Genomic DNA, 12,031 nt, shown 5'->3' with positions numbered 1-12,031 from the left:
AAAAAACAAATGACGTGTCCAGACGTTCCTTGTTTCAACTTCTGTTTAAAAAAGTCGGTTGTCTAATTACCACGACCATACGATGTAAAACGAATGTGAGTCAAAATAATTTGCAAGGAAAGATGTTAACAGTATTATTATATTCTTTGGATCTTAAACGTCAAAGTCTTATCTATATTATCTTTTATTATAATCTTATCTTTTATGTGTATCTTCGCCCTTACTAGATTAGAAGTTTCTGCTGTCTAATTACCATGACCATACTAAATGCAAGTGAAATAGTCGTAGTAATTACATGCCTAAGGAAAGATTGCTAAGAATGTTGAACATCAAAGTTGTCTATCTGACTGCAGCTCCCTCCGATGTAAATTCTCCGTATGAATAAGTATTTGACTGTGTTCCTTTAGAGCTCCTATTGTAATCTTTTACGAATTTTGTGTACAAATTGATAGTTTAAGAGTGTGATATACGTTTTGTTTCGATGCTATAATAGAACTTTTATATGAGGCCTAAGAATTTTGTAATATTTTTTTAAGTCGCTATTAGCTCAACTGAATTACTGTAATAACCTAAGAAATGAAGAATTCATTTCATTACCTTCTTGCCATATTCCGTTTTGATTTATTTGTAATCTCGAATGTTTTACAGCAATTAATGCCTAAAATTATATAAATATTATTAATAATGTTGGAAATCATTTTAAAATTATATTTCACTTATTCGTTCATCCATATTTATACTATATGTGTTCAAATATTACAACTGAAATTACTTTATCATAATTTATTGATAATAAATATGCATGATGAGTTCACTGCAAAATTGTATTCGATTTCCAGAAAAAAATAGGTATGAAGTAATGTCACGATAACATTTAATTTATTCCACGAAATGTCTAGACAAAATAACAATAAATAAAAGAATTTCTAACTACACACATGAATTCACGATCAAATAAGAAAGCTTCTAAAGAATTAACAGATGAAAAATGGACGAAAGAATTCTCGAAGTTAGAGCCATTATTAGAAATAACAAACGTAACACATTAAAGTAACAAATGAATAACTTAGAAATGTCTCAGCGAGTTAAAAGAAAAACTAACATAGGTTTAAGATAAGTAACAAAGCGTAGGAGATAATAGATTGGACAAATATTTAACGCCGGTCAAGGCTCCGTTACAGGGAAGGCCGAAAAAGTAATTTAGTTAAACACCCTGCAGATCGATCGAGAAGAATTGTGGCGGGCCTTAAAATGAGCGTATTGCCCAATAACAACATTTAATAAAAAAAAAATATGGCAACATTTTTGCTAGGTGCAAAATTTCTTGGCTCTTTTGACAACATTTTATTAATTCTAACGAATAATAGTTGTAGCAAGCGTATATGTGAGCAAATAGTTATTGATGAAGGTGCTCAAAGAGCATGGAACAACACGCAAGTCACGTTAGAGGTTCCCTTTATTATAAAAAAATGTATACGGTTTAGTTTCTTTTTGTTTGAACGATTATCAACATAAATAAAGAGATATATAATTATGAAACTCAGTCTTGTCACGGACGAATTACCTACTCTTTGTCGTTATTTAAATATTTGTAAATAATGTCATTGTAATTGCTATCAAATTTCTAGTCCTATATTTTGCGCATGCAAAGTATTTTAACTAAAAGCAACCATCCTGTGGTGTCGCTAGCAGGTCTGCAGAGTCGTCCATAGTACAAAACTTAATCCGGAAGTCGATTCGAACGTACATTTGACATTAAACTGACATTAAATTATGTAATTTAGTTATCATTCGCGCGTGCATTTCGCTCGAGACATACAGGCGAATGATAGCAAAAATACATCATAATATTTATATTATAAATATCATTTGGATGCCAAAAAGTAACTTTGAATTGGCCTCCCGCGTTTTCCCTGGCCCCGCCCACGCCTTGACGGCCACACGCGAAGCGCCGTTAAATCGAACGACAACATTTATCTACAAGTTAACTCAATATCCCAGTTAGCCCAGTTGTCTGTTGCCGCGCTGGTTATAAGTTTCACACATACGCTTTAAACGGGTGTAAAAAATACACATACACTTTAAACGGAGTTTTATGAGGTTTTAACTGACAATGGCCAAAGTGATCTATTGTCAAACAGTATTAAAAAGGGCGTGAAAAGTGACGTTTATGGTATAGTTATGGCTGTAAATATTTTCCCGTGAGATTTTGAGAGTACTGCATAAAAATCTTTCATTCAAATTCAAGTATTATTTCAAATTAAGTGACAGAATTCGATCGAATTTCACTTCAAGAAGTTCGTTTGATCATCAAGTAATTAATAATGAATTCGGAAAAACCAGTGCCTCGCGCTTTTCACATACTCGGTTTCGCATTTTTACGGGCTATCATACAGGCGTAATTTAATTTAAATGATAGGATATACATTGGATCTGGATTAGATGTGGATCGGATCTGTCACTATCAAAAGTGATGAGTTTTCCTGTAATAAAAATTAGAATGCGCCTGTTAATCTAATTATTATAATGGTATCTAAGTGACTAAAAATATTTCTATTCTAATCATGAATTCATGACAATAAATACAAATTGGTAATTGCGATCACTAATGTTAAAATCGTGAAGAACCTGTGTTTGTAGATAATAATCCGACCACGGGAATTCTTTCGCTCATTGTCAAACCATTTATTTATTGTACTTAGCTTTGATTATAATACCACCTCGTATATCTAGCCGTACAATCAGTATGTTCGTAACTTAGGAATAATATTCACCTATTTTATTTAACATTTATTTTATATCTCCAATATTACTTTGTATTTTATTGTTACAAAACATCGAGAAATTATCGAATCGTACTATACTTCCTTCAATTTTGTAAATAGATTGTATGTAACTGTTGTACCTAATAACATTCGCTATCGTTTCCAAAAATAATTGTAAATAAATAAATATTTGAATACCTAGTCTAATCCGAACTTAAAATGATTAATATGACAACGAGACAAGACACAGAGCATTGACATTGTCACGAGCGTGTCTCGTCTCTTGTGGATTTCAGCTAGGAAAACGACTAAGGAAAATTTCTTATTTTTATTTTATCAACCATGCTGGCTATAATCAGTAGATTTATTTTTATTTATGTTACAAAATAGGAATATTTTTAATTTTTATCTTAATTTAAGAATAAACTAATCAAAGATTAATTTATAAAATGTATTGTTAAGTAAACTGGACTATGATTTGAGGTTTTTAGTAAAAAGGGACTTAATGTTAGTATTAAGGCACTGTAAATCGTCTGTGGTACTACGGTCCTTTTTCAATTGGAACTACACATGCTAATATTACAAAAAACCTACTTTCCTACTTTAATAATAGTCTAACTTTGTAATTTTACCTAAACTGCTGTAATTATAAGGATTTGTACAAAATATTGATTTATTAGACGAACTCTTTTTATAAAAAACACCTAACCTCTATAATAGTATCTACTCAATAAAAATTGTCATTTTTTTGTATACTTTATAACTCCTCTAATAATTTTGTATGAATGTAAATTTGTAAATAAGTATTAAAGTTGTAACGAAATTAAAATGTCTAGTCTAATTTAGGTCTAAAGGTGCTAAGTACTGTATATTATAATTACCAGCACTCATGACTTTTTACGGCAATGACATGGTAATTTAGCTTCCGTTATGTTACTAAGAAATGACCCGTAACGAATTAATTCGTACGATTTACCGTGGTTCCACTGTTATCACATCATTCACTAGCCACGGTAATTTAGTTACGGTGAAATTTTACGGTTTCAACTGCCGCTACCGTCCATGTTAATGTTTTTTTTTTAATCTTTGATCACTTGTTATGCACAACACAATGTATCCCAATAAATAGCTTATTTCAATTAATTAATACAAGTATAGGATATAAAGGCACTACTTATATTTAATCCAGCATCCTTTTTTTTTGCAGAAAATTTGCAGGAAACTTAAAAAAAACCAGCAACCCAGTTAAATTAAAACCAAAGTTGTAACCGACGCATTTTTCAAAGGTAGAATAGCTCCTTGAGTCGGACTAAGTTAACTCTGCACCTCAGTGGAACAATACTATAGAGGTGGGGAAAGGAGGAGATGACCGAATGAGATGGTCTTATAAAACTTTCAGTAGAAATAGCAGAGAAAGCGCTATTATTGTTTCTCTTTGTCATAGTCGCACTTTTCATTACTGCTAACTCTGTATGCCATTTCTAATGATAATGTGTGGCAATGTCTTTATTAACGTCATTATTTTATGAAAACATGACGTTTATTTATAATGACCTCTTCTCACTTCGTTGCATTCAATTCAAAGAGTTAAAACGGACTCTACCTACTTTTTTAAAGTTTTTTTTATTATTTTGGATCAAAGTTCATCACCGCTATAATTACCACAACCTAATTACCGTGGCGTGTCCGTGAAAAGTCACGGAGTTGCCTAGGCTAGCGTCAATTGTCGGTCATACTAAGTATGACGAAGTATTGTTGAAAGAGATTTCTTGTAAATGTTTCCAAATACAATGTCAAGCATTTATTAAATGAAGTTTTTATTAATATTCCTAATCCCAGAATAACGCGGTCCCTTTGTTTCCCATAAAGTTTTAAGTCATAAATGTCATAATTTGTTGTTTGTCATATTATCATCATTCATAAAACTGTAACGGTTAACTTTGCAGGATTTTCGTAAGGCTATCAATAGGATAACCTTACGAAAATCCTGAAAAGTCCTTCACCTCAGTGGGCGCCATAAAACAAACCTAACCTATGTTTGACACTGAGGTGAAGAGGTGATTTCCCCAAGAGTCGGGTTCGAGTCCGGACGGCCGCTGGCGAGGTTGCGGAAGAGTACTCCGTCGTTCCTGGGACCTCGCCGTATAGCAGCGAGGCGGCAACAGAGGGGTCTTAGTGGGTAAACCTGGGGTCTCATTAGCCCACAACAGGGAGTCCCACATAACCATCCCGGCCCGTCCCCGCGCCGGGTGGTATGCGTAAAGCATTTCCCCTCTTAAAAAAAAGAGGTTCGTTTTATGGGAATCCTGAAAAGTGACGCGTTTCTGCCATAGACTAGGAATCCTCTAGACGGCGTTTAGAGAAATTATTTCATGAAGCCGATGCTGCCAAAATACGGGGGTGCGGGGGACGAGGTGAGCGAATCACGGCACGGGATTCTGATACTTTGACTCGAAGATGGAGTAAAACTACCGTATATAGTGGCAGAGGGGGTAGCGTTACTATGCTCAGTCTAGAGGATATCTTGTTTCTGCTTATAAAAAAGTCGTGGCACTTAGAGCGTCGAGGTACTAAAGTAAGAAAGTACTTAATGTTGTATAACAAAAGTGATACAAGTATTTATTTTTAAAGATAGGTATAGAGTGAAATTGGTAATCATCGTTTTCTTAGCGCTAATAAAATAATTTGATTACTATGTTTTACAAATAAATCATTCTGATTCTGATTTGTTTCCTAAGTTGTGTAGATGTAATCAATTACAATTACCAATCTTAAAGTTATCATCCATAACAATTATCTTAAAACCAATTAAAATGTTATAATTACTTCGATCAACAAATTCACTTACATAACAAAATAATAATGTTATTGTAAAAGTATAATCCGATAGGCGACGTAACTCGATCGAGCTGTTTTCCGTTTTCCATCGGGTGAAAATTGGGACAGGCGCAAACATCGTTAATTGGCTTACTTGATATTCGATTTTGGGGAATATTTGTTTACTAAATCTTGGAGGAAAACAATGCATAAGTTATGCAAGAAAAACGATGGATTTTTATAGACTATCACTACATAGTATAAAATAAAGTCGCTTCCTGCTGTCTGCCTGTCCCTATGTATGCTTAGATCTTTAAAAGTACGCAACGGACTTTGATGCGGTTTTTTAATAGATAGAGTAATTCAAGAGGAAGGTTTATGTATAATTTGCTAACCCGTGTGAAGACGCCGGGTCGCCAGTTTATAATAAACACCGCCACTTGAAATGTAGCTAAATCGAAAGTTAGTTATAGCAGGCTGCATACACACGATGCAAAAATAATCCTATAAGGTCAATGTGGCTAATTCCGTCATAGGGGACTATTTCGTCTACGAGCGTAGGTTCTTTGATTTGCAATCGTAGGAAAAAAACATCTGCTTTTGATTGCTAAGACTAAAAGCAATCGCTGATTTGTCGATGAAATCATCAATTTTATTCGTTGTTCGAGAAAAACGTTAGTAGACGGAATAGACCTATGACGGAATTAGCCACATTTACCTTACGTGATTAAGAAGCTGTGATTCGTCTTAATTTAATTGATTCATTTGTGTTACGAAAACTAACCACGGGAATTGTATTGTTTTGCATTTATTGTAAGTACTTAATTCATACACACACACACACACACACACAAAAAATGAGCGCGATCTCGCCAACAAACTGAAATCGCAGTTTGGCGAGGAATATAAATTGTTAAAAATTGTTGTGTACTTTGTGATAAATAAATTAAAAAAAAAAACACATATTCACATGAAATTCAACTTTCTCGGCAGTTTTTGAAGGACAACCTTTATGAGTTAGGGTGGTGAAACATCAATGATAATAACTAGGTAGGTATATTAGTTATACATAAGGAGCATAAAAATACTTCTATATTTATTTCTATATTTACGAAGAAATCTGTTATTTTTAATTAAGATTCGCAATCCATTAATTTTTGTCACACTTGTTGTTAAACATGAGCTTGTTTCTTTCTCTTGCGGTGAGCGGGCGCTCGTTGGCACGTGCACATTTTTCGCTTGCCTAAGTGCGACTAAAGGCAACTTGTACAATTTGTCACGAGGTGAGTGCTTCAATTTTGGAATGCCTATAACGTATCTTGAGTTATAAATGTTATAATAAATCATGTTGAATAAACATTAAACCTAACATACCATCTATAAAAACATACAAGTTGAAACAATCACATACGTCACAAAATCGTCAATGTCAAATAAATTTAAAGTAACAAAAAAGCGGCCAAGTGCGAGTCGGACTCGCCCATGAAGGGTTCCGTATTTAGGCGATTTATGACGTATTAAAAAAAAACTACTTGCTAGATCTCGTTCAAACCAATTTTCGGTGGAAGTTTACATGGTAATGTACATCATATATTTTTTTTAGTTTTATCATTCTCTTATTTTAGAAGTTAGGGGGGGGGGGACACACATTTTACCACTTTGGAAGTGTCTCTCGCGCAAACTATTCAGTTTAGAAAAAAAATTATATTAGGAACCTCAATATCATTTTTGAAGACCTATCCATAGATACCCCACACGTATGGGTTTGATGAAAAAAAAAATTTGAGTTTCAGTTCGAAGTATGGGGAACCCCAAAAATTAATTGTTTTTTTTCTATTTTTGTGTGAAAATCTTAATGCGGTTCACAGAATACATCTACTTACCAAGTTTCAACAGTATAGTTCTTATAGTTTCGGAGAAAAGTGGCTGTGACATACGGACGGACAGACAGACGGACAGACAGACGGACAGACAGACATGACGAATCTATAAGGGTTCCGTTTTTTGCCATTTGGCTACGGAACCCTAAAAACGAACAAATAACATCAAAAGACATCTTTACTCTCTACATTTCAATTCTAAATTTGAAATTCTAAAATAGAATAATCGCCACATAACTTTCTGTTACTTTCACGTACTAACACGTACATACTTAAATGTAAATCAAATATAAGTCTTAGCAGAATGAAGATAAGGTGGAATTTAGTTCGTGTAAATATGTATTAATAATTTGTTTTGAACGATATGTGTCACAAAAATATACGAGTGATAGAATATATCATTACCCCCCTGTGTTCCAGTTTTATACATTAAGCCAATTCTGTTGTACCAATTTGATATGGTTTTCATCTACATTTTATACGACCTTGAGTCATTTCATAACGAGGCCTTACATTTTAGTATCAAAATCTAAATGATGTCATTTTGTTCTCATAATAATAATATAATATAAACGACTATCGTTGACCCGATAGTCAGTGGCGGATTTCCCATAAGGCACAGTAGGCTCGAGCCTAGGGCGGCGAGATATTAGGGGCGGCAAATTGTGACAAAAAATTCGCTGATTATAACAAGAAATAATTCAAAATTAGGCAACGAATTTTCAAAAAAAGGTACCCATAGAGGGAAATGCTTGGAAGTCTTGGAACACAATTTTGGACTTCGTAACTTTGTTTGAACTAGTTAGGAGGTGAACATATCAAAAGTCCCCGGCCGTAGCCTTTGCTGAGCCGGGGGAAAAGGGGGGTTTGAAGGTCCCATTTTTCGGTTTTTCGCTTATATCTCGGAAACTATGCGTTCTAACGACAAACATGATCATTATACAAAATGAAACCTGATTAAATTTGCTACAAGTTTTACTCAGTCAAGTTTTTCGATATCTTGAGGGCCCTCTACACTTGTGCGCGAATCGCGTCGCGAAGCCCCGAACGCGAGTGTGGCGTCGATTTCGCAGTGGCTCTTGAAATATTGCATTAAATTTTCTTCAATAATATTGACGAGGAAAAAGGAACCCGAAAATTTTTAACAGTTTATTACTGATCATATTAAATGACTAAAATGTCCTTTCAACTTCTCTGGAATTCGGTGGAGGCCAAAATAAGGAAAAAAAATGTTATATGAGTGTTTATAGGTGAATTTTGGCAAAAAAAAGATTTTATTATGTTTCTTTTTAGATTTTTTTAATGTTTTTGTACATAAAAACTAGTGTTATTGGTAAAACTGTCACTTAAAATGAATAAGTATTTGCTTTTTTTCGTAAACCCTATTTTTTTTGCAAATCGTTACTACTTTCTGACATTTATTAATAAGGATAATATGTAGACTACGTCGCATAGTGGCAACATCGCCACCGTAAATGCATTCTAGATGTTTTGTTTTTTAATTGGTAATAATTCTGAAACTAGGCGAGTTCCAGAAAAGTTTATAGGACATTTAGTCTTTAAATTAAATATGATCAGCGGCAATATCATGGTCGCATTTTTATCACTTGTCATGTTATGCGTCACTTTCGCACTTACATACTTGTTAGAACGTGACAGGCATGATATCATAAAAAACCGACCATCTTAGCCCTACAGGAATACACTGTTAAAATCTGATAGGTTGTACGTAGTTGTACCGTAAATATTTACATATTATGTATTGAAGGAAATTTAATGCAAAATTACAGAGAGCGGATTTCTCAAAAACTAAACAAAATACCTATCGAAAAACTCGACTGACTCGACTGTATAAAACTTGTAGCAAATTTAATTAGCTTTGATTTTGTATAATGAATTTGTCACAAGGACGCATAGTTACTGAGATATAATAAGCAAAAACCCAAAAAATGGGACCTTCAACCAAACCCTCCTCCCCCTCTCAAGGGGACTTTTGATATGTTCACCTCCTAACGAGAAAGGGGTGGCTACAAGGCCTGGAGCCTAGGGCGGCAAAGACTGCAAATCCGCCACTGCCGATAGTCGTTTCAGTGAACGGTCTAATAGCGAAGAGTCTCGACCAACATCTTGAGAGACTCTCGCTAGGTGGTTGGATCAAGGGTCAGATGCAGAAGGCGGTGATCTTGGACACGGCGCGGATAGTCCGCCGGTTCCTCTCTCTGCGGCCCTAACCACCGGCAGCTTGGGCCTTGCCGCGCTGCTGGCGGCACCCTAGGTTAGGTTTTTTTGTAATTTGTTTATATGTATTTTTTATTGTTTTGTAAGTGTTTTTTATTTTACTTTTATATTCATATTGTAAAAAAACCTAAACTGAGAAGATAAATAAATAAAGATAATATAAAAATTTAAATTTGTAATTTTGGAGTGAATTTTACAGCAAAGTACGCCCATTTTACGGTACGGTTGATTGGTGCCCGAGATCCAGGTTGTACCAAAACAGAAAATTACCATAAAAGTATAAATCTTTGCCCTTTAACATAACTTTGCCCACCGCGTCACAGTTCAGTAAAAGCGAAAGAACTTAAAAGTAGTTACAGATACACTTTCTAAAGAAAGTGGTAACTACTTTTAAATTATTTCACTTTTACTGAACTGTTACCTGGTGGGCAATGTTATGTTAAAGGGCAAAGTTTTATACCTTTATGGTATATCCAATTTTTACCCCAGAATCAGCATCTCAGTTACAGTTTGATGCTGTTTAAGATTTACTACAGTTTTTATTTTGAAGTTTAATGTTTCTTTTACGTTTTATAAGGCAGCTCGTAAAATGGCTACTTGTACGATTCAATTAGTATGTAGGAATTTTAATGTTCAGTTTTGAAAGTTTTTGAATGTGTGGTCGGATTAGATTTAATCTTATTTCAATTTTGACGCATCGTAAATACGTAATACGTATAAAGAGTATAGGTATACTCGTAATACATTCTTAACTTTAGCAGTAGCGAAATTGCTAATACCCATAGCAAATTTAATCATCTAAAGTAAAGGCACAGTAAAGGTAGGGTTAGAAAGGAGGAGATTGAAATTTATTAAACAGGCCGCTTCGAACGTGCACCTGACATCAAAACGATGACTAAATGATATCATTAGTTATCATTCGAGCGCTCAATTTACTTGGACTGCTCCGTAGACGTTGAATTCTCACTACCTACCGTAAAATGTGCCAACTTTGCTCCATTCGTCATGCTGTATTTGTCATGCTACTTCAATCAACCTAAGTACTTTTTGTCCGAGACTGATTGAAATAGCAAGACGTTCGTACGTTTCCGTGAAAATTCGAAGTAAAATAATTATGCACTACATCTGTAGGCACATTTTACGGTACTCAGTGACAAACGCTCTTTCAATAAAGAAAAAAAAAAACATTTTACGGTACAAAATATTTATTGTCAACTTTCCACTGCAATTAGACATTAACACTACCAATTACTTACTAAGCCCATTTTACATACGGATTATCTATAAATACCGTACACTATTAATATCAAAATACGAGCAATGGAAGCGTTAATTACTAGTGTTAATATTAATTAACCGACGCGACGTACTTATTAAGCTTAGCGTGGCTTAAAACCGGCTTTGTTTGGCATCGGTTAATTAAATTTCACTGATTAGCTTTTCCTGGTGGTAATATCGATATGTATCGATATTGTAAGTGATATACGTTAGCATACGAACTTGACGAGGGGCACGCTAAAAGTATTCAGAATAGACAAAATTAATTAAGCAAGAGATCTTATTATAAAAAATCGTAAAAAAAATCTTTTTTTTTTAAATGTACCTACACTAAATTGTGTAAAAATATTTTCTAAAATATCAATACGTAGGAAAAAAATGGGGACTGCTTTTTTACGGAGAAGCGGTCGTCCGCTGTCTTCTTTAGTTTACTAATTATTTAGCAATTACATTAAAAAATCACTTAGAGAGAAGAAACACGTGGTCGACTAATTCAATCATTAAATCGAGAAAGAAATTAAACCGTCATCGCTGGCGCGATTAATCACGGAATTAGTGGTAGAGGTGTGCTCGTTTGTTTTCCAGGAATTTGGAGCCACGAGAACAGCGGAAGGAGCATACAAAGCCAGTAAACTAGGAGGAGGGGGGGGGGGGGTAAGTTAATAGGCCTAGGGGGGGAAGAGGCCGCAGAGGGGTATGTAGTGTACCTATATATAAGTGGTATCACACTATCGTACCGCACCGCGACCTTGGAGCGACGCACCCATAAGTGAGAGCGAGAAAGAGATATCTGTTTCTCGCTGTCACTCCAAGGTCGCGGTGCGGTGCGATAGAGTGTTACCACTTTAAGATTTGAGCTCCAGGGGGGCGTAGCCCCCCCTGCCTGTACTTGCCTTCGCCCATGGGAGCATAACACGTTGTCTGCATACTACAACAATTATTATTATTTAATAGGCAAATTTCTACTTATTTTTGTATATTTTTTTGTATCGACACTGTTCGTGATCTGGGTTCTAGCAGAATTATCAGTGCTTCAACCGAGAGAGTGGAGCA

Source organism: Cydia amplana, chromosome 17 (genome assembly GCF_948474715.1).
Source record: "Cydia amplana chromosome 17, ilCydAmpl1.1, whole genome shotgun sequence".
NCBI classification, from domain to species: Eukaryota; Metazoa; Arthropoda; class Insecta; order Lepidoptera; family Tortricidae; genus Cydia; species Cydia amplana.
Note: the sequence above shows the minus strand (reverse complement) of the source record.